General features: G+C 40.6%; 1 long non-coding RNA gene across 2 annotated transcripts in view; it reads left to right on the top strand.

The window, feature by feature from the left end:
- LOC139828802 (uncharacterized) overlaps positions 1–24917 on the top strand; it is a 70633-nt gene that overhangs the window by 24239 nt on the left and 21477 nt on the right. For both annotated transcript variants that reach the window (XR_011740791.1, XR_011740790.1), the window contains exon 2: positions 20136–20228. This is a non-coding gene — a long non-coding RNA (uncharacterized lncRNA). The remainder of the gene's footprint in view (positions 1–20135; positions 20229–24917) is intronic.

Raw genomic sequence — 24917 nt, 5'->3', positions numbered from 1 at the left:
ACCAGTCTCTTCTTTATCTTCCATTTCTGTTAATCTGTTTCCTACTTTCGTATAGAGAACACAGGATTTTACTATCTAACTGTAAAACATATTAAAGTCACTGAAGATTTATTATTATCACTTCCAGTAAGCAAGGAAGAATACAAGTTCGATCATAATTTTTCTCAATGATACTATACTATTTATTGTACACCTGTGGAAATCAAAAGCCAAAGCTCAGATCTCCAGGAAGTATAAAGGATTGTCTTAATCTGAGGAAATTTAGAGATCCCAAGGCTTATTCTACCTACAAGTGCAAAAATGAGTAGTCCATACACACTAACAACATTCTTTTTTATAAATTTTATAAATCTGATTTTCAGAGCCAAATCACAATACTGTTCCACTTCTGGCCTTGTAGGAATGATAGTGGAAGTGTGTGAATGTCCCAAGAAAAGAAGTGCCAATACTACATCACACAGGACTAGAAGCCAAACGAAAAATAGAGTGAAACCAGTTTAGTTTGATCAGACGACTTTCACAGAATTGTCCAATACTATATTGTTTTTTACTCAAAAAAATGAAGTTGAACATGGAGACATCAACTTCCAATAAATTGATTTGGGAAGAAAAAGGTTTTTAATTTAATTATTCTACCTCCTGACTAAAGCCTTGGTTCTTTTGGTGGGTGACTAATCTGAGAGTGAATAGAGAAAAAAATAGTGAAAAGAAGGAAAGAGAGTCTTTCCTAGTTTGAAAATCTTTGAAAGACTTGTTTAATTTCGTGAGAAAAATAAAAAGGACTTTTTTTTTTTTTTTAAGTTCTTTGATTATACCCAGATTGTGTTCAGTGTGTGTTATTTTAAAATTAGGTTACACTATTGGCAAAATTCTGGCCTTCACACTGGAATTCTTCATGAAAAGACTAAGTTCCAAGACAGAGATTATTATTTGATAATAAAGAAAATCGTTTATTTCTGACTCTTTCCTCCTACCTCCCTTGCATTACTTCAAATTACTCTGTCAAGATGCTATGTTTGTTTTCTGGAGAGTAGACAAACGAATGCAATATTATGAAAGAATATTATATAAACGTCTCTTGACAGTAAGGCTTTTGGATGTGGAACTGTATTTTGTGCTTTTGTCATACCCAGAAAATTGCTTGGAAATGTCTTTATTAAAGTAGAAGAAAGAAAAAGTACTCTACAAATTAGAAACAGAAAATTAATAACAAGGTTGAAACAGAGCACTGGAAGGATTTAATAAACTAATTTTAGGTTTATGATCTTTTTTGTACTAGTCAGTTGACCTAAATTAGACTCAGTAATATGAAAGATTCACTCATTGTCAGAAAAAAAAGGATTTTTTATAATACAATGTTAAGTACACATCCTAAAGCTTAGTTTAATTTACAATGTCTGATTGCAAATAGATTTTTCCTAGAAACAGCATATTGATTATTCCCACAGCTGATTGTTGTTGAAGGACTTTGCAACATTGTGGCTTTTGAGTGTCTAGTTAGTTTCATTTTCATATCAGTGAATTGGCACAGTATATTAATTTTCATTTCTCTTCACTGATTCTTTTCTAAGACATGAATGTATACTTCATGTGGGATGAGGAGTGTATGTGGCACTAATGGAACATATGTAGTCTGGAAATAATCTACAGTAGGTTTTTTGTAACCTATGCATTAAACTTTCACAAGACAAATGGCTCCTACTGTTGAAATAACTAAGGAAAATAATGTGTAACTAGTTGAGGTTTTTGAGGTGAAGATTAGAAGAAAAAAGTTCACACCTTTTAGTTGAAATACACCCATAAGTGCCTGTTGATACAAGCAAATTTTACAGCTTTCATTGCTATAATTTCCTTCAAGAGAAATTTCTTAAAGCCAGAGGACCATGGGAGGTAGCATGGCTATGCTGTGAGGTCTCAGGAGTGGAAAGGCTTAGTATAGTTTTCTGCACCTCCAGCTTGCAACCATCTGCTCTAGTGCCTGTGAGTGACTGGTCAGCTTGCTTGTGAACAGCAGAGTGCACCAGGGCGTGGGTCTTATTTAGCACAATTTTATGGGGTATTTCCAATAAAAGAAATAAAAAAACATCTAAGGTAGACAAAGGAAGAGACTATTGGGGCTGCAGTCTGAATGGAGAAAAACCTTCAGCTCCCTTATTCATCAGGAAAGGTATCAGAAAGTGAGCTGCCTTTTCTGCAGACATGAAGAGGAGTAGACAGAGCAGAAGCTGAATTCATCTTTAGTATGCTGCTGTTTTTCTGCTAAGTTTCTACATGCTGCTGTTCTTAATCAAGTGGCTCTATCATATTCCAGCATAAGACAGCCCTGTGGCAACTGGATGAAAATTTGCCAAGACTTTATTTTTAATTCTTAGAAGTCTAGGGCCAGGGGGAGCATGTCAGCAAATTATCTGAGAAGTTTAATTATTCTGGTCCCAAGTCCTCTGCTGGCCCTTGCAAGAAATACTGGAGCTCTGAGTTCCCTAACAGCTGGAGGAAAAATATGGCATTTTTTGTTTGGCGGAAGACCCTTGCTGTTTTTTCATTAGAAGGCTCTAGGACTTCAAAGCAATCACTTCCATTTCTCTGTGTGGATCATATATAAAGAGTGGGTTTCTTGCCTGACACTTGGAAATAACCTCTCAGTAGCAGCAGTGGGAAAATACCTTTGGTTAAAGTTACATATTAACTTTATGAACTACAAAGAATAAACTTTAAAATTTAGTTTTAACCCAGAGTACTGACACCAGAGAACATGATAACAAAGGCTGTGTTTTTCATAAATGGAAATAGTACTCCTTAAGGTAGACTTTTCCAGTCCTTGATAGTTCTCAAATGCTACTGCTCATCAGCATGCTTTAATGGAGAAGATACAGGCAGTTCAATGGCAAGTTTTCGTTGGGTCACAGTGCTCTGAGGTGGGAAAGTAGGAAAAGAAGACTAGTACAGATCTGGCACTATGTTTTTCACCATATTTCAACAATCACACTTTGGAGGAATTAACCTTTTATTTTGTTTGTTTGTTTTGTTTTTGTTTTGTTTTTATTATTTTGGTGAGTGAAAGATTCATTATTCCTAGTACCGGACAGGTTTTCATCTAGCGCACATGTTACACTGTCTTCTCCAGAGTTATTTTCCAGAGCTTTACTGTTAGGTTAATACAGAAGTAGCATCTCTAAAATTAGAGATAAGGATTTTCCTTAGCTGGCTGAGGTAGCAATGAAAACACCCACATCCTTTTCTTCTTAATTTTGGCTACACTCTCACCTCTCATTCCTTATATCAAGACAGCTCTGCCCAGAGAGGATCCACTGACAATTTTTCATAATGAAACACTGATGATTGAGTTGTAACAAAACTAACACTGTAATGAATAACTTCATGCTCAGTATGACACCACAATTGAAAGGCCTCTTGGCTTTGTTGAAAGCCAGAAGCTATACATTAGGTAAATCCTGATTTAGAGTTGCTTGGATGAGCTAAAAAATCTAAAGTTTTATTTACCATTTAAACTGCAAAAACGGAATGGAGAAATTAATAAAACATACATTTTGGGGAAGAAGAACAGAGTCCTGTCTTTTCTCTAGGGACATACTGATCTTCTCTACAGGCACAGGGGATCTTATTGTATATCATGGACTCATAATATCTTTTCCATTATAGTACATGGTGGTCTGGTTTACAAATACAGGACAAAGGAGAAATTGCTACTTTTTCCTTTGTTATCTATATACTAGTGTAATTGATCATGGGAAATGCAGAAACTCAGCTAATAGATCCTGTTTTCTGAAACAATCGTTTCTGATATTAAATTATTAAACACAAAGTACTTTAAAAAAGAGATAAGCAGCTCTGACTGGGTGAAGCACACAAGTGGAACGCCTTCAGCCCTTCCTCAGAAATCTTGCCTGTAATCATCTCAATTTTCAGAACCCACCAGCTACATTTTCCAACCATTTGCCTTTTAATGTCCTTTGATTTTTAGATCTCAACAGCATTCACAGAGATGGTCCCATTTCCATTTCAGCACTTGATGTTTCCTACATCTCAAAAGTTTCTGCTGTGTTACTCCTGCAAGGGCGTATAGCAGATGAGAGCCTCTGCTCCAGTAAAGTGACCTGATCAAGGGCCTTTTCTGTGAAAAGCAGGATAACTAGTAAAGAGGGAACTGATGAGATCATACAGAGAAACAAACCTGTACTAGAAAGACAATGGAGACAATCCTCTTTCGTCCCACCAACTGATGTGCCATTAAGAAATTGCAGGCTTTGCCACTGATAAAGTTGCAAAGCTGCGTGTCCCAGACATTCGTGGGGGGCGGGGAGGGGAGGGTGTGTCAGTGAGACTTTGTAAAACTTACAAGGGAGTTTGTAGGGAATGAAGAGGAGCAAAGGGGTAAGAGGTGAACAGGGCTGTGTATAAGAGGGTGCAGTTGTGTGCAGACCATGGCTGGTCAGCAGGCTTGTCTGACCCAGCCCTGTACCTCACCACCCCAGCCTGGCCCATTTTCTTCTTAAATCCTGTCGTAGCTTTCCCTGCACCACCTCACTTGCTGTCCTGTGGGTATATGAGTGCTTTAGGGATGAGGTGCCAGCTGCTGGGGGTGGTGTGAGTGGATTTGGGACCAGACATTGGAGTCAGATGGGGGTGCAGGTGCCTTGGGCTGTTGGTGGCAGCAGCTGGAGCCAGTGGAGTCTCAGGGACACCAGTTGAAGCAGGTGGGGAACTCAACGCAGCCCCTGGGGCAGGAACAGTGTGCGTCCCAAAAAACAGCTATTGGGGGCCAAGGTGAATAAGGTGAGTGATGAACTCCATGCTGATTACAGAATCACAGAATCACAGAATTGGCTAGGTTGGAAAAGACCTCAGAGATCATCAAGTCCAACCCTTGGTCCAACTTCAGCCCATTTACTAGATCATGGCACTAAGAGCCATGTCCAATCTCAGTTTAAAAACCTCCAGGGACGGTGAGTCCACCACCTCCCTAGGCAGGCCATTCCAATGCCTGATCACTCTTTCCGTAAAGAACTTCTTCCTAATATCCAGCCTAAACTTCCCCTGGCAGAGTTTAAGCCCATGTCCCCTTGTCCTATTGCTGACTGCCTGGGAGAAGAGACCAGTTCCCACCTGACTATAACTTCCCTTCAGGTAGTTATAGAGAGCAATGAGGTCACCTCTAAGCCTCCTCTTCTCCAGGCTGAACAACCCCAGCTCCCTCAGCCTCTCACCATAGGTCATGTGCTCAAGTCCCTTCACCAGTCTTGTTGCTCTTCTCTGGACCCGCTCCAGCACCTCAATATCTTTCCTGAACTGAGGGGCCCAGAACTGAACACAATACTCCAGGTGTGGCCTCACCAATGCAGAGTACAGGGGAAGGATCACTTCCCTTGTCCTGCTGACCACACTATTTTTGATACAGGCCAGGATACCATTGGCCTTCTTGGCCACCTGGGCACACTGTTGGCTCATGTTGAGCTTGCTGTCAATCAGTACCCCCAGGTCCCTTTCTGTCTGGCTGCTCTCCAGCCACTCTGTGCCCAGCCTGTAGCGCTGAAGGGGGTTGTTGTGGCCAAAGTGCAGGACCCGGCACTTGGCCTTGTTGAACTTCATCCCATTGGAATCAGCCCATTTTTCCAGTCTATCCAGATCTCTTTGCAGAGCCCTCCTGCCTTCCAGCAGGTCAACACTGCCCCCCAACTTGGTGTCATCAGCAAATTTGCTGATGGTGGTCTCAATCCCCTCATCTAAATCATCAATAAAGATGTTAAACAGGACTGGACCCAACACTGACCCCTGGGGGACACCACTAGTGACTGGCCGCCAGCTAGATGCAGCCCCATTTACCAGCACTCTCTGGGCCCGGCCCTCCAGCCAGTTCTTAACCCAGCAGAGAGTGCACTTGTCCAAGCCATGGGCTATCAGCTTTTGAAGGAGTATATTATGGGAGACAGTGTCAAAGGCTTTGCTGAAGTCTAGATAGATCACATCTACAGCTTTCCCCTCATCCACTAGGTGGGTCACCTGATCATAAAAGGAAATCAGGTTGGTCAGACAGGACCTGCCCCTCCTAAACCCATGCTGGCTGGGTCTGATCCCTGGTCCATCCTGGAGGTGCTGTGTGATTGCATTCAGGATGATCTGCTCCATCACCCTGCCAGGCACCGAGGTCAGGCTGACAGGCCTGTAGTTGCCAGGGTCAGCTTTGCAGCCCTTTTTGTGGATTGGGGTAACATTTGCCAGTTTCCAATCATTTGGGACCTCCCCAGTGAGCCAAGACTGTTGGAAGATGATGGAGAGCGGCTTGGCGAGCTCTTCTGCTAGCTCCCTCATCACCCTAGGATGGATCCCGTCTGGTCCCATAGACTTATGAGGATCCAGATGGCTCAGTAAGCCACCAACTATTTCCTCTTGGAATACAAGGGGACTATTTGGCTTCCTATTCCTGTCAACCATCTCCAGAGGCCAGTTATCCTGAGGGCCATCTGTTTGACTGGTAAATATTGAGGCAAAGTAGGTATTAAGTACCTCAGCTTTCTCCTCATCTTTGTTAACTATATTTCCCTCAAAGTCCAGTAGAGAATGGAGGTTTTCCTTGCCCCTCCTTTTGTTATTAACATATTTAAAGAAGGACTTTTTATTATCCCTAACAGAATTGGCCAAATTAACTTCAAACTGCACTTTTGTTTCCCTGATTTTTTTCCTGCACGATCTAGCTATTTTCCTAAATTCTTCATAGGTAGCCAGCCCTTTTTTCCACAGTCTGTAAACTCTCTTTTTATTTCTGATTTCCTTCAAAATCTCCCTGTTTAGCCAAGCCGGTTGTCTTCCCTGTCGGCTAGCCTTTCGGCGCACTGGTATAGCCTGATCCTGTGCCCTCAAAACCTCCCGCTTGAAGTATGTCCAACCCTCCTGGGCCCCCTTGTTTTTAAGCATTGTTTCCCAGGGTATGCTCTGAACTAGACTTCTGAATAGGCAAAAATCTGCCCTCCGGAAGTCCAGTGTAGAGGTTTTATTGGTGGCTCTCCTTGCATCTCTAACTATTGAAAATTCTATTATTTCGTGGTCGCTATGCCCCAGGCGGTCGCCAACCACTACATCTCCCACCAGCCCTTCTTTGTTTGTAAACAGTAGGTCTAGCAAGGCCTTACCCCGGGTAGGCTCATTTACCAGCTGATGAAGGAAATTGTCCTCTATACACTCTAGGAAATTCCTAGACTGCCTCTTCTGTGCAGTATTGAGCTCCCAGCAGATATCTGGCAGGTTAAAGTCCCCCACAAGAACAAGGGCTGTCGATTTTGAGACATCTGCCAGCTGCTTGTAGAATAATTCATCTCCTTCATCATCCTGGTCGGGTGGTCTATAACAGACACCCACAAGGACATCAGCCTTGTCGGACTTGCCCCTGATTCTGGTCCACAGGCACTCAACCTTGTCACTACTGACCTCAAGTTTAACAGAGTCAAGAGACTCTCTAACATATAAAGCCACCCCTCCACCTCTCCTGCCCTGCCTGTCTTTTCTGAAGAGCCTGTAGCCACCCATAGCAGCACTCCAGTCATACGAGTCATCCCACCACGTTTCTGTGATGGCAACTATGTCATAGCTTTCCTGCTGCACGATGGCTTCCAGCTCCTCTTGTTTGTTGCCCATACTGCGTGCATTAGTGTACATGCACTTCAAGTGGGCTGCTGATTTCACTCTTAATTCAGGCTTTTTGTCCTTAGGCTGATCTTTGGAGAGCCCAGTTTCAATCCCTTCCCCCTTCAAACCTAGTTTAAAGCCCTCTTGATCAGTGCTGCCAACTTATGGGCTATAGTCCTCTTGCTCTTCCCAGAGGGATGAAGCCCATCTGATTTCATGAGACTAGGTACCATGGAGTTTGCCCCATGGTCAAAAAAACCAAAATTTTTATGGTGGCACCAATCCTTTAGCCATCTGTTAATGAGATGGGCTTTTCTGTTTCTCTCTTTATTTGCCTCCTCATCCATTCCGGATAGCACAGGAACTGAGGCAAATATCACCTGTGCTCCTGTCCCATGAACTGACTGACCCAGTGCTTTAAAGTCTTTTTTAATTGCCCTGATACTTCTTCTGTTAATGTCCTCACTGCCAGCTTGGACTACTAACAGGGGATAATAATCTGTGGGCTGAATTAGCTCCGGCAGTCTTCTATTGATATCCCTCACCCTGGCCCCAGGAAGGCAGCAGACCTCCCTGTGGGATGGGTCTGGGCGACATATAGGGCCCTCTGTTCCCCTCAGAAGGGAGTCGCCGACTACAACCACCCTTCTTTGTTTTTTCCTTATAGTTGCGGTTGTAATTCTTTTTGTAAATGAGGTCTGTCTAGGAGGCTCTCCAGGCAGATCTTCTTGGCTGTTCTCTGATGGACTTTCTGGGTCCAGGGCCTCGTATCTATTTGTTAAGGGCACCAAGGGTGGTGATGGTGTTCGAGAGAGTGCTCTTTTGCCTCTCCGATCAGGGACCCGTTTCCATTCCCCCTCATCAGCTAGTTCTGCTCCATCCGCCTTATGGCAGGAAGGATGGGGCTTCACCATCTCTGGTTGCACACCCTTAGGAGCCAAGAGGGTTTGACTCCACCAGTCAATTTCCACTTCACTTTCCCTAATGCTCCTTAGTCTCTCCACCATTGCTGGGGTTGGGCTGAAGTCACAGCCCATGTGCCTGGTGCCAGCTGCTGAGAGGTCCATATCTCCCCAAAACAGAGTGTGTGTGGGGTCTGCATGTGCCTATGACAGCAAACTCCATGCTGGATCCCCTGGTGAGCAAGAGGACCTGGATCCAGACAAGGGCAGCTGGGATGTAGAGGAGCTGTGCTGGTATTCAGAGTATCCGTGGAACGTGCTTGCAACTCTGTAAGGTGTCCACGTGTGTGTCTCTGGGATACACAGTCAGCTTCACTACTGATTGAGCTTACAAAGTGGAAAGTGTCAGCCATGTCCCTCAGCCTGGGCAGAGACCCCTGGTCTCCCAGCAGGGGGGGTCTCCAGTCTCTGGTGCTGTGAAAAGCAGCAATGACTTAAAACATACCTTAACTATTTCTTGTATAGAGAGGAATGCCGTGCTTGGGGATTTTTACAGTAATTTTCCTTCTGCTTTCTATATACTTGGACTGACACGTGTAAAAAATTAGGTCAAAAAAGGACTTGTTTGGGGAAGTTATAAGCCAGAAAGCAGAGAGGAGATGTTGGGATTCAGCGACAGTACAGATAACTAACATCCAACTGTACACAAATAAACACATTAAACAAGTAATATGAATATATATAAAAAAGTAGATGTACCATGTCAGCAGGAGTTCAGTGTCCCATAAACAGGCTTTGCAGTTATCAAAAAAAAAAAAAAAGGCAACTTCTGAGTATTTGAAGATGAAACAATGCTGTCTGCTTTTCAAAACTTTTTCCTGTTGACTTTGTGGTGTTAAAGCATGAGTACAAGCAGAAGGTTTTGTGACAAACCAAGGAAGTACTCAAGCAGTTTACAAGGAGTGAGACATTTAAGATTTCTGGTGATTGTACCTGTTGTTATCCCAGTCACCCAGGAAGAACCTAACAACAGGCACAGTCCTTGGAAAAATAAGTTGTTTTTCATGTATGGCAGTCTCAGTAGCATCACAGTTTTACAGCTAGTGAATAATGATCTCAATTCAGAATTAAAACACAATCATGCATTTGACCCAGCTAAGCAATACCTGTATTTATGAACAAAATGAAAGGAGCTCAATGGGACAGCTTGCCTTTTAAACTATAATAGGGACAAAGTTTTGATATTCTAGAGTATGTATGTGTGCATCAGGGAGCAAGATTCAAAATTTTGCTTGTTATCTGGCCTGTTTTCCAGTCTAGCAGGACTATATAATTACAGTAAAATAGTCTTTAGGGCAGAGTCAGTGTTGAGGTCCCCACTGTATTAACTCATTTTGTGTGCCTGGGGACTAAATTAAACATACTGGAATTATGGAAATCAGATTTTCCAACTGTTTTCATGGCCAAGGCTGTGAAAACTGCCACTCAAAACCTTGGTGTGGATGACAGAAAAGACATTTCTTTCCATTTTGGAACAAAAATATTATGAGAACTCATTCAGATTTTGATATTTTTGGCACTAAGTTAGTTTACAAGTGAGTTGGGTTTTCGTTAGAAAAGGACATGAGACTGTTGGATAGCTTAGGACCCATTTTAGAATACTTAGGGCCTAATGCTGTGAGGTTTTAAAATTGGTGAGAATGGAGAATTCTTGGCATGCATGGAATTATGCAGTGCCTCAAATATTATTTAAGATACAGTACTTTCTTTGTTATATTCCACATGTAAAGCATTAATTTTCATTAGAGTCCCTTTCTAAGGAAATTAATCAGGGCATGGGCTGACATTTATAAAAATACAAAATGTATCCCGGCTTCAGGTTGGCTTTGTCTTTAAGTGCTTGTTAATTTCTGAATGCTATGAATAAAGCAATGCATTATTACCAAAAAACTCTATTAAAAGAAAAACAAAAAGGCCAAGTTTTATGCTTTTAAAAAGTTTGTCTGAAACGTCAAAATCCTTGAAAGCTAACTCTCTTCCCTGTCAATCTTCATGCGCTTCTCTTTCTCCATTTTAAAGAAACAGGATTACTATTCGCATTCTTTTGTATTTAAACAAAGAACTTCCAGGAGGAAAAACTACACTGTAGAGACAGTTTTATTTACATGGGAAACAGGTCTAGCTGACAGCCATATCTCAGTGACTGGCAAAAAGCCCTTCAAAGATTTGTCCCCTATAAAACCAAACTGCACTATTTTCCAGAAAAAAATATTTTTCTCCTCAAGTGACCTGCCATTTGTACAAATTAGTGTCAAAGATGGATTTCAGTGCTGCGATGACAGATTTGGAACACATAGTGCAGTTTGCATGTCAAATACAATTATATGGATATTCTTCACTTCCGCAGCAATCATTCGCAAAACTCGGGAACATCAAAAGATTTATAGCCTGCAGAGTGTGAAAATGTTTTCATAAGTAGGGTCATGCTAGGTCACACCACTCATCCTTAATGATACTGTTTCACATTTGTGCTTCGAACAAAACCAGCTCAGGGTAAAATGAAATGTTACACTGACTGCTGCTGGCCTTTCATGAAGAAGGGCAAAGAGAAGCCACCAGACCCTCTAACTGGCTTAATTTGCAAGGTAGTTAAGGTAAACTAAAGGTTATTAAAGATCCCCCAAAAGAACGGGGCTTGTGCTTAAAACCCCTGATGTTCCCTCAGTGAAAACAACTTGCCATCCTTAGTCTGGTGGTTTGCTGTTTTAAATTTGGAGGGCAGCTATGATTTCTGTCACAGGGTGTCCCTAATAAAAGAAACAAGAGATCACTAGAGATGCAACATGTTACACTGCTATTTTATATGATCTACACATCTGCTTTTAACTATTGTTTTCATAGATCATTAGGGTTGGAAAATACCCTTGAGATCATTGAGTCCAGCCACTAACCTAACATTACCAAGTCCACCAATAAATCATGTCCCTAAGAGTTAAGTAAATCAATGTACACTTTAGGCTGAAATACAGCACTTCCCAGGTGAGATGAGTCTCACTGCTGTGACTTTCTCTGCCCTCCCAGCATCTCATGAACCCCTTTTCCTCCCAGGTCACTTCTATCACTCAGGCTCTGCAGCAATCACCTGGCCATATGACTAGCTCACCTTAGGTGGGAATGAGTGGTGCAAAGTTTACCTACAGAAAGGCTTTTTCTTTCATTTAAAGAGCATCTCTCCCTTCTCTAAGTAGGGAAATGTAAACTCTAAGATTTCATATTCTAATTTAGTGACAAGAATGTACAGTGAAGTTACAAAATAATCACTGCTGGTTTATTTATATAGCAATGTGAGATGTTACCCTTAATTGGATGATTTTGGGGAACTGGAAAAATTATTGAGGAATTCAGATATTCTCTTTCTTTATTCCTGCATGGGAATTGGTCTTTTGTTACCAGTCATTCCACTGTCACAGAAGGTGTATATAGATATATAGATATATATATATACACGTATATACACACACATATATATACATACCTCCTTGGGGTATCTTTACGTTTCTTCGCTGAAACATTAAACAATTCATCAACCAACAACTACATACTTTTAAAATGTGAAATGATTAATTCATTTGTTAAGTTTAAAACAGACTTTTTCCTCATCTCTCTTTTTCGTTCCTGTAATGCTCAGAGGTAGACTTTCTGGGCATTCCTCCAAAATCTCACATTTGCTAACAAGGGAGTTCATTTTCCTAAAAGAAAGTACATGAAGCCATGGTTGATTTTTGCTGCCTGTTGGGAAGACTCATAGGCAAATTAAGAAGTTGAACAAAACAACATGAATACAATACACAAAAGTACATAAATGATATGAGATTACATAGCGCATGAAAGATAGTTAAATGCTGTTAATGTCTTGAAGCTAACACTCCAGTGTGCATTTATAAGCCTTTCTTATGTAACATGTCAACAGGTTCTGCAAACTATTAGAAAGCCAGCTTCAGCCTAGAGCTTAGGGTTGGGAGTCATAATCGCCCAAGAATTACGTGGCATTATTTTGGTGAAGTCAGAGCCACCTTGCCACGTACCCAGCTTCTGCAACATCAGAGATGTTTTTTTCCCCACATATTTTTGGAACTGCAGATAGCAGGTCTGACACTGCCAGTTTTAGAGTCCCACTTTTGAGGCTAAAATAATATTTTAAATGTGCATTTGATTTCCAAATCATAACCATTTTTTGAAAACTTTGAAACATTACTGAAGATCAGTATTTATTATGGTTAACCAAGGGATGTCAGGAGGTATGACAATATACTTATAATTCTTCTCAACACAGTTCACTATCCCTCTTTATTTATCATCCTGCCCAATCTTAAAATGTCACTTAATCCTATATACTAGTTTGTACCTGGAGGGGTAGTAAAGCAATCATGCTGTGTTGGTACCTCATAAAACAGATTTATCTGCATGAGATTGCTCTTGGATCACTGCAAAACTTTATGCCAAACATTAAGAAGGTCAGATAAAAAGAGACACTGTATAAAAATTGACTTACATGAATGACAATTTTGTGTATAAAAAGGAAAACAATTGTGGAAAGGCCAAAAATTATATGCGAGAGGTTTCATGCATGAATGAAAGAATTATTTCTACCTCTAGACTAGACTTATTTTAAAGGAAACTTACTTCATTTTATACATTATCTAGTAACTAACTCATCATATACCTAGAATGAAATATTTATGTAGATAGTTTGTATGAGCAAGCAGGCACTTGCAAACAGATTGACCTTCTGCCATACTAAACTTTTCAGATGCAATAGTCCTTGGAGGACCTAAGCCCTACCATACACATAGAAAATACTTACCATTTGGTTGAAATATCATACGTAGCTTATCTGACTCTTTACAATTCCTCTTAAGCCAGATGTTCCTCCAAGGCAATAACTCCAAAAACGATACAGCGGTTATAGTAGTTGCAGACTAGCCTGCCCTGTCAAGAAGAATGCATCTGATGATCTCATTTTCTTCCTCCATTTTGAGACCTCTAAGAATGTACATATGTCATGTGGCCTGGAGATTTCCCTGGCAGCAGAGTGGATTTGCCTTTCCTTAGGTTTGTTTATTTTGGAGAGGGAGGAGAATGAGCAGGACTATAAATCAGTCCCTTTCCACCCAGCTCATTTTGTTTGTTCTTGGCTCCATATGGGCCCCATTAGTTGCAGAGCATCAAGGCTGCAATCAGCAAAGCATGTGGGACTGCATAGCTCCTTACTGCTCAGCCTCAGAGCAAACGCTATTGGGGGAAATTAGGTCATAAAATACTTTCCTGAACCTGTGTTGTATAAGAAACTGGAAACAAACATGTGTTTCAAAATGGAGCTCTGTTATGATGAGTTTCACTTTTTTTTTTTTTCCTTCCTGTCTTTTTGGTAGAATAGTATTGAATTAATTACAATTTATATCCCATAATTGATTTCAGGGCTTTATTATTGCGGTGCTTTGTAACTGGATTTGAAATAACTTGTTATTGACTACAGTCCTATTCATGACCTACTCAGATGTTGGTGGTGTCTTAGCCATACATGTATTGCATACTTGGATTTGTAATCTGATGCATTATCCAAAAGTACAAAAATATCATTCAGCTTAAGTGCTGGAGTAGAATACAAAAAGGATGTGCAGAATAGGTAATATTAATATTCACATACAGTGTTTCATCTAAATGCATGGCAAACCATAACATTGTTCTGATTTGAATATAATCAGTTGAACTGGGTATTAAAAGCCTGGGGACTGTCAGGATTTTGAGGAAGGACATCGTTCTATAAAATGCACACAGGCACTGGAAATTGCACCTGAACGAAAATCAGTGTTGTATGGTATCAGACCTTTCAAGTGTGCCTGGAGTTCTTTTGAGATGCATTTGAATAAGAGCAGCTGATCTGGCTGAAATCAACTAATTGTACAGACAGTTTGAAGAAAACCTTGAAGGTTACCAAGTCCATCCTACCACAATTCTAGCATCAGCACTACATGAAATTAGTCATAGTTTTCTCTAATCAAATCTTGAAAATTACCAGTGTCGGAGACTACTCAGTCTCTTCAAATATTCTCTTCCAATACCACAGATTTCAATCACATGAATGAAAACTTTTATCCTAGTATTTGACTTGAAACCCCCCAACCTTACAAGTATCTGTTGCATACAGGGCTCGGATACAAAAGTATGATGAAGAAATCAATCTCATTTTCATTGTACTGTAACTATGCTAATATTGTATGACAAGTGTGTACATTTCCTGTTGTTTCATTCTTTTTGTGACATAGCATAGTTTGTTTTGCTTGTTTTTCCAAAAAATTGTAAACGGGAATATCAGAACCATCATAATGGTACAAAAGTCTCACCTTTTGTCCTAGTTCAGCTGAAAAGATTTGGGTTTTGAATCCAACATAAATCTTCATGCCTCCAACTCAGGTGAGCTGCTCAGGTGAACAAAATCAGAGTTTGAACTCAACTGATCAGATAAATACTCAATAAGACAAATCTCGTGTCAGTACCTTATATCAGAAATATGAGTGACCACTGTCAACTTGTACTAAAATAAAACATAGAATAGAATCGTAGAATGATTTAGGCTGGAAAATACCTTTAAGATCAGTGAGTCCAACCATTAACCTAAAACTGCCAAGTCCACGTATAAAAAAATTTTGTCCCTAAGCATCACATCTAAGTGTCTTTTAAATACTTCCAGGGATGGTGACTCCATCACTTCCTGGGGCAGCCTGTTCCAATGCCTGACAACCCTTTCCATGAAATTTTTCCTAATATCCAATCTAAACCTCCACTGATGCAACTTGAAGGCTGTGTCCTGTTGTCCTGTCACTTGCAACTTGGGAGAAGAGACCAAGTCCCTCCATGCTACAACCTCTTTTCAGGTAGTTATAAACAGCAATAAGGTCTCCCCTCAGCCTTCTTTTCTCCAGGCTGAACAGCCCCAGTTCCCTCAGCTGCTCCTCATAAGACTCGTGCTCCAGACCCCTCACCAGCTTCATTGCCCTTCTCTGAACTCTCTCCAGTGCCTTCACATCTTTCTTGTAGTGAGTGTCCCAAAACTTAACACAGGATTCAAGGTGGGACCTCACTAGCACCAAGTATAGGGGAACAATCACTTCCCTAGTCCGGCTCACCACACTATTCCTGATATAAGCCAGTATGCTGTTGACGTTTTTGGGCACCTGAGCACACAGTTGACTCATGTTAAGCCAGCTGTCAATCAAAACCCCCAGGTCCTTTTCTGTCAGGCAGCTTTCAAGTCACTCTTCTCTGAGCCTGTAGCGCTGCCTGGGGTTGATGTGACAGAAGTGCAGGACCTGGCACTTGACCTTGTTAAACCTCATACGATTGGATATAGCCCAACAATCCAGCTGGTCCAGATCCTCCTGTATGGCCTTCCTACCTTCCAGCAGATAAACAGTCCCACCCAATTTGGTGTCATCTGCAAGCTTACTGAGCATGCACTCGATCCCCTCATTCAGATCATTGTTAATAATATTAAACAGAACTGTCCCCAATACTGAGCCGTGGGGAACACCACTCATGACTGGCCACCAACTGGATTTGGCTCCGTTCACCACAACACTTAGGGCCTGGCCATCCAACCAGTTCTTTACCCAGCAAAGAGTACACCTGTCCAATGCATATTTTTCCAAGGAAAATGGAAGCACATCATTTAGCACAGTAATCAAAATGCTAGCAAATACTTGGGCAAAAAACAGTATTAACCAAAAAAATTCAGACACCTCAGATAATTCAGTATGATTTGCTCAAATAAAATTGGAAATTATACAGCTAGTAATAAGATATTCTTTATTGATGACTGAAGTTATTTCTTCATATGTTTGCCAATTTGTGTCATGATCACTGCGGAATTTGAAAAACTGTACAATGCATGCAACAATTTTTACTATTTTGTTGTAATAAATCAATAGCCTACTTTATAATGTAAATTAGAGAGCTAGTATTTGATTTTATTTTTTTTTTCTATGAGGGCAATCTTTAGTAACCTTTTAAAAATGAAATAAACATATTTTAAGCAGATCATTGGGAGTAAATGTTACAGACTTGAAATCTTTCTAGAATTACATTGCTAGTTAAAGCTGTTTGAGGAATGAAATAGTTTGAAAAACCTTCCCATTGCTACCTTTTTATCAGAAAAAACTATGAATTCCTCTTCCCCATCATGTTTTTGGATGTAAAACTGTAAATAAAAAAATGTATTCATTCGATCTGAAGTGCTTTCTGTTCATTTCCTTGTTATTCCAGATGGCTATCATAATTTTTATGGGAAAACAATCGCAGTTGTCATGTCAGCAGTGGAATACCCATAACTATGACAGATATTCTGTCCATAAAAATCACTCAGCTCTGAATATTACATAAAAGCGCTGCAGGAGAGAACCAGACTAAACTAGTATTTTGTTGTTGTTAATATATCCCATTCCAATGGCCAGAAAGATCTCACCTGCGTGTTGTTGAAATGGAATGGAAAAGTGAAGTATATGAATGTCTACTTATGGCAGTGAAAAAGACTGAAAGTAGGACAAGGTCATTTTGTCCATAAAAAGAGGAATGTGAGGAAATGCATCTCAAGCACAAGACAAGAGACTCTGCACAGCCTGTACAACTGACGTGCTAACTGCCAAACTGGGATGCATTAAGCATTTAGGCTCAGCTCCTCTTGCCCAGTTTTCTATCCTGCATGTCTATCTGTCACATGAAGTGTTATTTTTGGAAGTAGCTCTATGTATCAGCGTAATGAAACATATTTTTTAAAGTTTGAATTAGCTGGCCCTCTTAGACTTCATCTTTTTTTTTTTTTTTTCCCACATATTTTTACAAGTATGGTTTTCAGCTTTCTCTGACAACATGAGCATTACTGGAAAATGGTTATAGGCATGAGCAGAAAGGGCATGCTAGGTAATGACATGCACACATACACGTTCCAATTGAGTACTATTCTGCAAGTTCACTCTCAATTTAAAGTTACCCAGATCAGACAAACTGCTAAAAAGTTCTTACTAGAAGATTATGAATTAGCAATGGCAGGCTAAAAGTTTTGGAAGCATATAAAGAGAGTACGGTATCCACTTTGCTAGTACCTGAACTGTCCATGATGCAGGCCCCAGAGGAAGGCAGGACAATGGAAGTGTTTGCCTCAGTTGATGAGGACTGGGTTAGGGAGCAGTTAGGCAATCTGGACATCCATAAATCCATGGGTCTGGATGGGGTGCACCTGCGGGTGCTGAGGGAGCTGGCTGAGGTCATTGCTGGACCACTCTCCATCATCTTTGCCAAGTCTTGGGAAATGGGAGAGGTGCCTGAGGACTGAAGGGAAGCAAATGTTACTCCAGTCTTCAAAAAGGGCAAGAAGGAGGACCTGTGTAACTATAGACCGGTCAGCCTCACCTCCATCCCTGGGAAACCGACGGAACGACTTATCCTTGGTGCCATCTCAAGGCATATCAGGGATAAGAGGGTCATTAGGGGCAGTCAACATGGTTTCACCAAAGGGAAGTTGTACTTGACCAACCTCACTGACTTTTATGAGGACATAACAAGATGGATGGATGATGGCAGAGTGGTGGACACGGTCTACCTTGACTGAGTAAGGCATTTGACACAGTCTCCCACAGCATCCTCACAGCTAAATTGAGGGAGTGCGGTCTGGATGATCGGGTAGTGAGGTGGACTGTGAACTGGCTGAAGGGAAGAAGCCAGAGAGTCGTGGTCAATGGGGTGGAATCTAGTTGGAGGCCTGTATCTAGTGGAGTGCCTCAAGGGTCAGTACTGGGGCCTATATTATTAAATATATTCATCAATGATTTGGATGAGGGAATAGAGTGTACTATCAGCAAGTTTGCTGATGTCACCAAGCTGGGAGGAGTGGCTGACACGCCAGAAGGCTGTGCCACCATCCAGTGAGACCTGGACAGGTGGAGAGTTGGGCAGGGAAAAAATTAATGAAATATAACAAGGGAAAGTGTAGAGTCTTGCATCTGGGTAGGAACAACTCCAGGTTCCAGTATAAGTTGGGGAATGACCTGTTAGAGAGCAGTGTAGGGGAAAGGGACCTGAGGGTCCTGGTGGACAGCAGGATGACCATGAGCCAGCACTGTGCCCTTGTGACCAAGAAGGCCAATGGCATCCTGGAGTGTATTAGAAGGGGGTTGGTTAGTAGGTCGAGAGAGGTTCTCCTTCCCCTCTACTCTGCCCTGGTGAGACCACATCTGGAATATTGTGTCCAGTCCTGGGCCCCTCAGTTCAAGAAGGACAGGGAACTTCTGGAGAGAGTCCAACGCAGGGCAACGAAGATGATTAAGAGAGTGGAGCATCTCCCTTATAAGGAAAGGCTGAGGGAGCTGGGTCTCTTTAGTTTGGAGGAGACTGAGGGGTGACCTCATTAATGTTTACAGATATTTAAAGGGTGAGTGTCATGAGGATGGAGCCAGGCTCCTCTTGGTGACAACCAATGATAGGACAAGGGGTAATGGGTACAAACTGGAACACAAAAGGTTCCACTTAAATTTGAGAAGAAATGTCTTCACAGTGAGGGTAATAGTACACTGGAACAGGCTGCCCAGGGAGGTTGTGGAGTCTCCTACTCTGGAGACATTCAAGACCTGCCTGGATGCCTTCCTGTGTAACCTCATCTAGATGTTCCTGCTCCGGCAGGGGAATTGGACTAGATGATCTTTTGAGGTCCCTTCCAATCCCTAACATTCTGTGACTCTGTGATTCTGTGAAGGTCTGTAAATAAAAAGTGAGAAACGTTCTCTATAATGCTGGCTCAAAAAGATAGGTCAAATACTTCTCAGGTTGAGGATTTTATCCCATAGGAATTCAGTCTTCAGGTGCCTGAGGATAGCTCTTTAATATAAAATGAGATATAGGAAGGAGGGTTAGTGAGAATTAGTATCTCTATGGGAAAGTGAATTGATTTAAGCCTGAAAATATTTTCTTTTGATTATTTAGAAGAGTTATACTTCACGATTTGTTTCTGCAGTGTTCCTTTTCTTAGATTCAAACTTTGCTCTTTTCAAACCTTTTTTTCAAGAAAGGTAGTGTAATGAACGCTTTTTCTTGGCTCACTCTTGTCTGCAAGTGACATTCAGTTCTTGTATGAATTTCTTATGCTTGTCTTGTTTAACTAATGGCACTTAGGTAGGGGAACACTGCTTTACAAAAGCCCACAAATTAGCAGTAATAAGAATAGTCATGAAGAGAAACTGACAGTCATGTGCTTTTTTGAAAAAAATGATAACAAGCAGATGACACACTCTTGAAGTGACAAGTTAATAAATGGTACCAGTCCACTGACAGCAAAGCATTTGAGGAAGAAAGCAAGGATTGGAGTTCAATTAAATGGGTGCTACAGAAAAGAAGATAGATATGGGGAGCCTGACACAGGACAAGAAGAAGAAAGGAAAGCAGAGAAACAGTGCTGAAGTTATACAGCAGTTTGTTCTAATTAAACCCAGATGGGCATATTCATCAAAACAGACTTAAATTTCACTCTCCCATTTTTTTTTTTTCCAGAGCTTAAGCCAAGAGGAATGGAGCATCTCCTGAGTTTGACATCCAAATTGCATGCATCATACAATCAGAGGACGATGGAATTAATACCAAAAGGTCATTTGCATTTCATTTTTGTTTTCCGTGGTTTTGTTTGAGCAGCACAGGCCCTTCTGCCTTAAGTGTCATTTGACCACTTACTTTTCAGTGTTTTAATATGCACAGTTTCTTTGTGTGAAATAGGTCCATGTTTAGAACATGTTGCTGATTTTAGGAAACCCTTCCATGCAGTAATCTTTGTATTTGAGCACAGACCTCCCAGTTAATAAATGGAGCCATGTGCTCTTGCAAAGGTGGCATCAAGGGGCCTCATTTCACCGGGACTTGCAGCAGGGTGTAAGGCCGGCCCTCCTGCCTCCTTCCCACTCCCTTCCAACATCCTTCTGATTCATTCTGCTTTGTTTTGGGATCTCCAAGCAAACTGCCTTTTGGATGTACTTTTAAATGTTGTACAGCTTCTCTCTGATTCCAAGACTACATTGGCAACTAGCTAAAAAAATTTTATCATAAGCACCTTTTTAGCAAAGTCTTATAGTACCTAGGCACTCATGAGCTTTTTGTTTTCCCGAGTATATCAATCAGATCCATCTGATTACAAGGCCCCATTTTTCAAGTCCTGGGAGCACTTTTTATTTTAACCCATCTTCTCTAGGTCTTAATAACTGAGAGTAGGACTTAAAGTACTTTTTATGGAAAATATGATTAATGCTACACAGGAAAAAGCCCCCACAAAACCTCAGCAAACAGTATTAAAAAAAGATGCACTTGCATAGCTGTCTTCCACCTGGGCAGAATTAGACAGTTTTCTTTGCAAGTAATACTTATCAGTTAAAAAGTTCAACTTGCTTGGGGATTTCCTTCAGGACAAGAATGCAGTTTGTTTCACGAAGTTAATTCTACTGTAAGAATTTCTGTGTGGTCTGGTTAATGCTAGCTTAGAAAAAAATTTGCATTTTTTATTACTTTGGGCTTCTTGCAGAGTCATTAACTTTGCTTTAATGGTAGTTGTGACAGCTACCTCAAGCACAGCCACAAAGTGTTGCAAAGATCCACTGTCAATTGCAATATCTGACCACCCTGTATAAGAAGCACACACATGCTTGAATGGTTTTAACGATAGCAGAAATATGTGCCTGATAAGAGGTTAGGCTCTAGTGGATGGCTCATACCACTGAAAATTTCAGGGAGATACCAATTATTCAAGCTATGCATACAAGAAGTAAAAAAATGTTTCCTGGGCTTTTAATATGTGCAAAGGACTGAGCCATGAGCCAACTCTCCCGTGTGTGTCCTCACTGTACCAGGTGGAGTACGAAACAGAGACAGGGATTTTGTTACTCCAATAAGTCACTGACCTGTAAGTATCAGCCTGTATATTAAGAGTTCTTTAAATTAGAAAATGCAGCTTAGGGCAAAATAAATGGGTTTTTTGTTTGTTTGTTTGTTTGTTTTGTTTCAGATGCAAATTTGATGAACTGTAGGCATGTTACAACTGTAATCTTAATGCAGGCTAGTGGAAAATTTTCCATACAAAGTGAAGAAAATAAAAAACAAAGCAAAAAAACCCCAAGTAATGCAAAGGGCGTCTCTCACCATCTCCCGCCAGCTGATTGATACCTGGCCAGTCTCTGAGCAATGGCTACCTTGGAACAACTATACCACCCATGCCCTGAGTTTTATTGCTGAGCATGATGCTATAGGGTGTGTAACATCCCTTTGGACAGTTTGCGTCAGCTCTTTCAGCTGTCTCTTCCCAGCCTCTTATCCACTCCAAGTCTACACACTGGTGGAGTAGAATGGGAAATGGAGAAGGCTTTGACACTGTGCAGGCACTGCTGAACAATAACTAAAACACTGCTGCATTATCACCACTGTTTTGGTCACAAATCCAAAACACACCACCCTATGGGCTGCTGTAAAGAAAGTTAATTCCAGTCCAGTCAAACCCAGTATAGGTGTTTCAGTAGTTTCTCAGTGCTCTGTGATTTCTGTGATATACAGACCTGGACCCATTCCTGGACAACTGCAGTCAAGAGGTAGGATGTACGGGCGAAAGAAGATCCTTATTGCATTTGTACCTAAACCCGAAGCCTGCTCAGACAAGTAAGAAGATGACACAAGGAAGCCATTGCAGGTGGTTAGTGTTATAGTTACTTAGTTTCTTGCATTACCTGAAGTGAAAGTGAATAGATTTGGAAACCTCGTGAAGCCTGCAAGTCTATTTTCTGGATTTACTGTAAGTAACCGAGTAGGTGAATCATAAAACCCAAGGAGTCCCTAACAGCAGAACTCTGGAAAGGGTTTATTTAAGTTATTGATACCTAAGTCAGAAAGTTCTACTTATCTGAAGAAGTGGCAGAGATAGTCTGTTTTCCATGAAAAATGTTAGACTGGATGAGTAGGAGTAGTGACGTTGTAGAAGTGAATTTCTGAGGATATAAACATGGCAATTTAGGAGACTGAATTCATGGCTTGTTTTTAGCTAACATGTGTTTTGAAAAAGCAGTTAAGTTTTTTAGCCCACAAAACTACTTTGGATCTCAAACAGAAGCAGTAGCATTCACACTTGGTAGAGTTAGTAAGCAATTCTTTTGAGTCTAACCTAAGCGAAGCTGAGGGCTTGCAAGGCCACCAATGAGCCATCACTGCAGCCTGCCCCGCCAGAGGGAGCAGTTTTGGACAACTCAGGCCTGGTGCGACAGATCTCAAGCAGCCGGCTGGGAAGGTGTGAATAGCAAATGTTATGCTGGGGTTCTGCAGACTTTAAAAATGCAGTGAAGTACATTGGAATGTAACCATTATTGTAAATTTCTTTTAGCTTGATAGAAAAATCTGATCTGCCCTGTAATTTTAATTACTGTGACTTTGTTTAGAAGAAACATCTGTGTTTATCACTGAGAAACAAACTCTGCTTTGAGCTATAAACCACAAGAAACCTTTAAATGTGAAACTTCCGAAGTGAATTAAAGTGCTTGTGAAGAATACTTAGCCCTAGATTTACAATATCTGCTACACACTAGTATATCTACTACATACGGTAAGGAAGAATTTAAGTAAGTTTAACTGTAAGAAGGTAAGGCACACGGAGTTCTCTGTGGTCAATGGTGAGAGAAATGGTCCTTTGGATTGTGTTTCACCCCCTTTGTGTTGGATGAAAATCCTCAGAGAGAAGAGATCTCTGATTCCTGGAGCTCCATTTGGAGGGTAGGTTAAAAGGCAAAATTTAATTGAATTCCACTGCAAACACATAGATGTAACCTGCGCCTTCTTCATGTCTCTTCCATAGAACTAATCTCTTTTCCTGACTTATGCGTACCCATCTGTTTGTATTTATCTTGGGAAAAAGGACCAATGAAGAATGTAATTGATTTCATATTGAGGGTTATGAATAGAGTGGTGCTAAGGCTTTAAAATAAATGAAAGAACCAGGTTATGTTTTGGTGTTCTGATTCATAAATATGTGCTATTGAAATCTCTCTAGGCTTCTGTGAGGCAAACCGTCCTATTGTCCTTTCTTATATTTTCCCTAGCGCTGTTGGATGATTTTGTAAATATCATCCTTACATTATTTTTGTTCAGAATTAAAATTCAGTGCTGGTTTACAGTAAAGTTCAAGATGAAATTTCATTCTTTTATGTACGTTATTTTTAAGTTTTAGAAAGATTCCTCCCTCTTCTCCATCTAAAATCCCATCAAGATGTTTACAGGCATACATGCATAGTCCTGTGCTCCCTGGTCTGGGCTGGACAAGAAGTAGAAGCTCTTAAGTAACATACATGAGATAGTACTCTTTTCTACAACAAAACAAAGATATGATGACAGCATGTACTGGCATCCTTGTGTAGATGTAATCAGCAGTGAGCAGTAGTAATGACCCACATATCTTTGACATGTACTAGCAATCAGGTTTCAAACTCTACAAATACATATTCTGCTCCCTAGTTTGAGCTAAAACATTTTCACGTTCATAGCTACTTCCTACCTGAATGAAACATATTATGCTGGTGTTCCCCAAAATTGCACCTTAGTTTTATAGATAGAATATTAGTATTACAAAACCCAGAAAAACTTGTGATTTTTTTCATCCCAGTTCTTTGTGAATACTGGTCAAGCTCCCATGGTATTCCTTTAAATATTAACAGTTCTAACAATGAGATATTCTGGGATCTTTTCCCTCCCCTTCTAGTTTTTGAGCACTAGAATTTGTATTTCCAGACCCTTCTTCAGTAAGGAGGAAGATAAATGAATTATTATTTTTTATGAACTCTGAGACACATAATTACACCACTTTAAGGAACTGTGAGTTTTTAAAGGGAGTTTCAGGAGATGTTTAAGATCTGATTTCAAAGAATGTTGAATTTAAAAGCCTGAGAGGCTGGTTAATGTAAATAAATTGCAGCTGGATTATTAAACTTCTGGACAGTAATTATCTTTGAAAATTCTATGGATTCTGCAAAACAGAAATCTAATGATGGTTGATTTTGTACGGTGATATATATTCCCAACCTGTTATTTTTTAAATTAACCTTAACTGTACTTTGATTTAAATATATTTGTTAAGGTGTATTTTGAAAAACATATGACAACATCAGCACTTATTGGATTGTACAGGGGTTAAAAATGATTGATTGTACTGCTTAAATCAACACTCTCTTTCTGTAAGGAGACTGTAGCATAAAACTAGAACAGACATTAGAGAGATAAGGAAGGAATTTAATATAAACTGTAGTCACAGGATGTGGTAAG

Source organism: Patagioenas fasciata, chromosome 1, assembly GCF_037038585.1.
Source record: "Patagioenas fasciata isolate bPatFas1 chromosome 1, bPatFas1.hap1, whole genome shotgun sequence".
Classification (NCBI taxonomy): domain Eukaryota; kingdom Metazoa; phylum Chordata; class Aves; order Columbiformes; family Columbidae; genus Patagioenas; species Patagioenas fasciata.
This window is presented reverse-complemented; position numbering and strand designations above follow the sequence as displayed.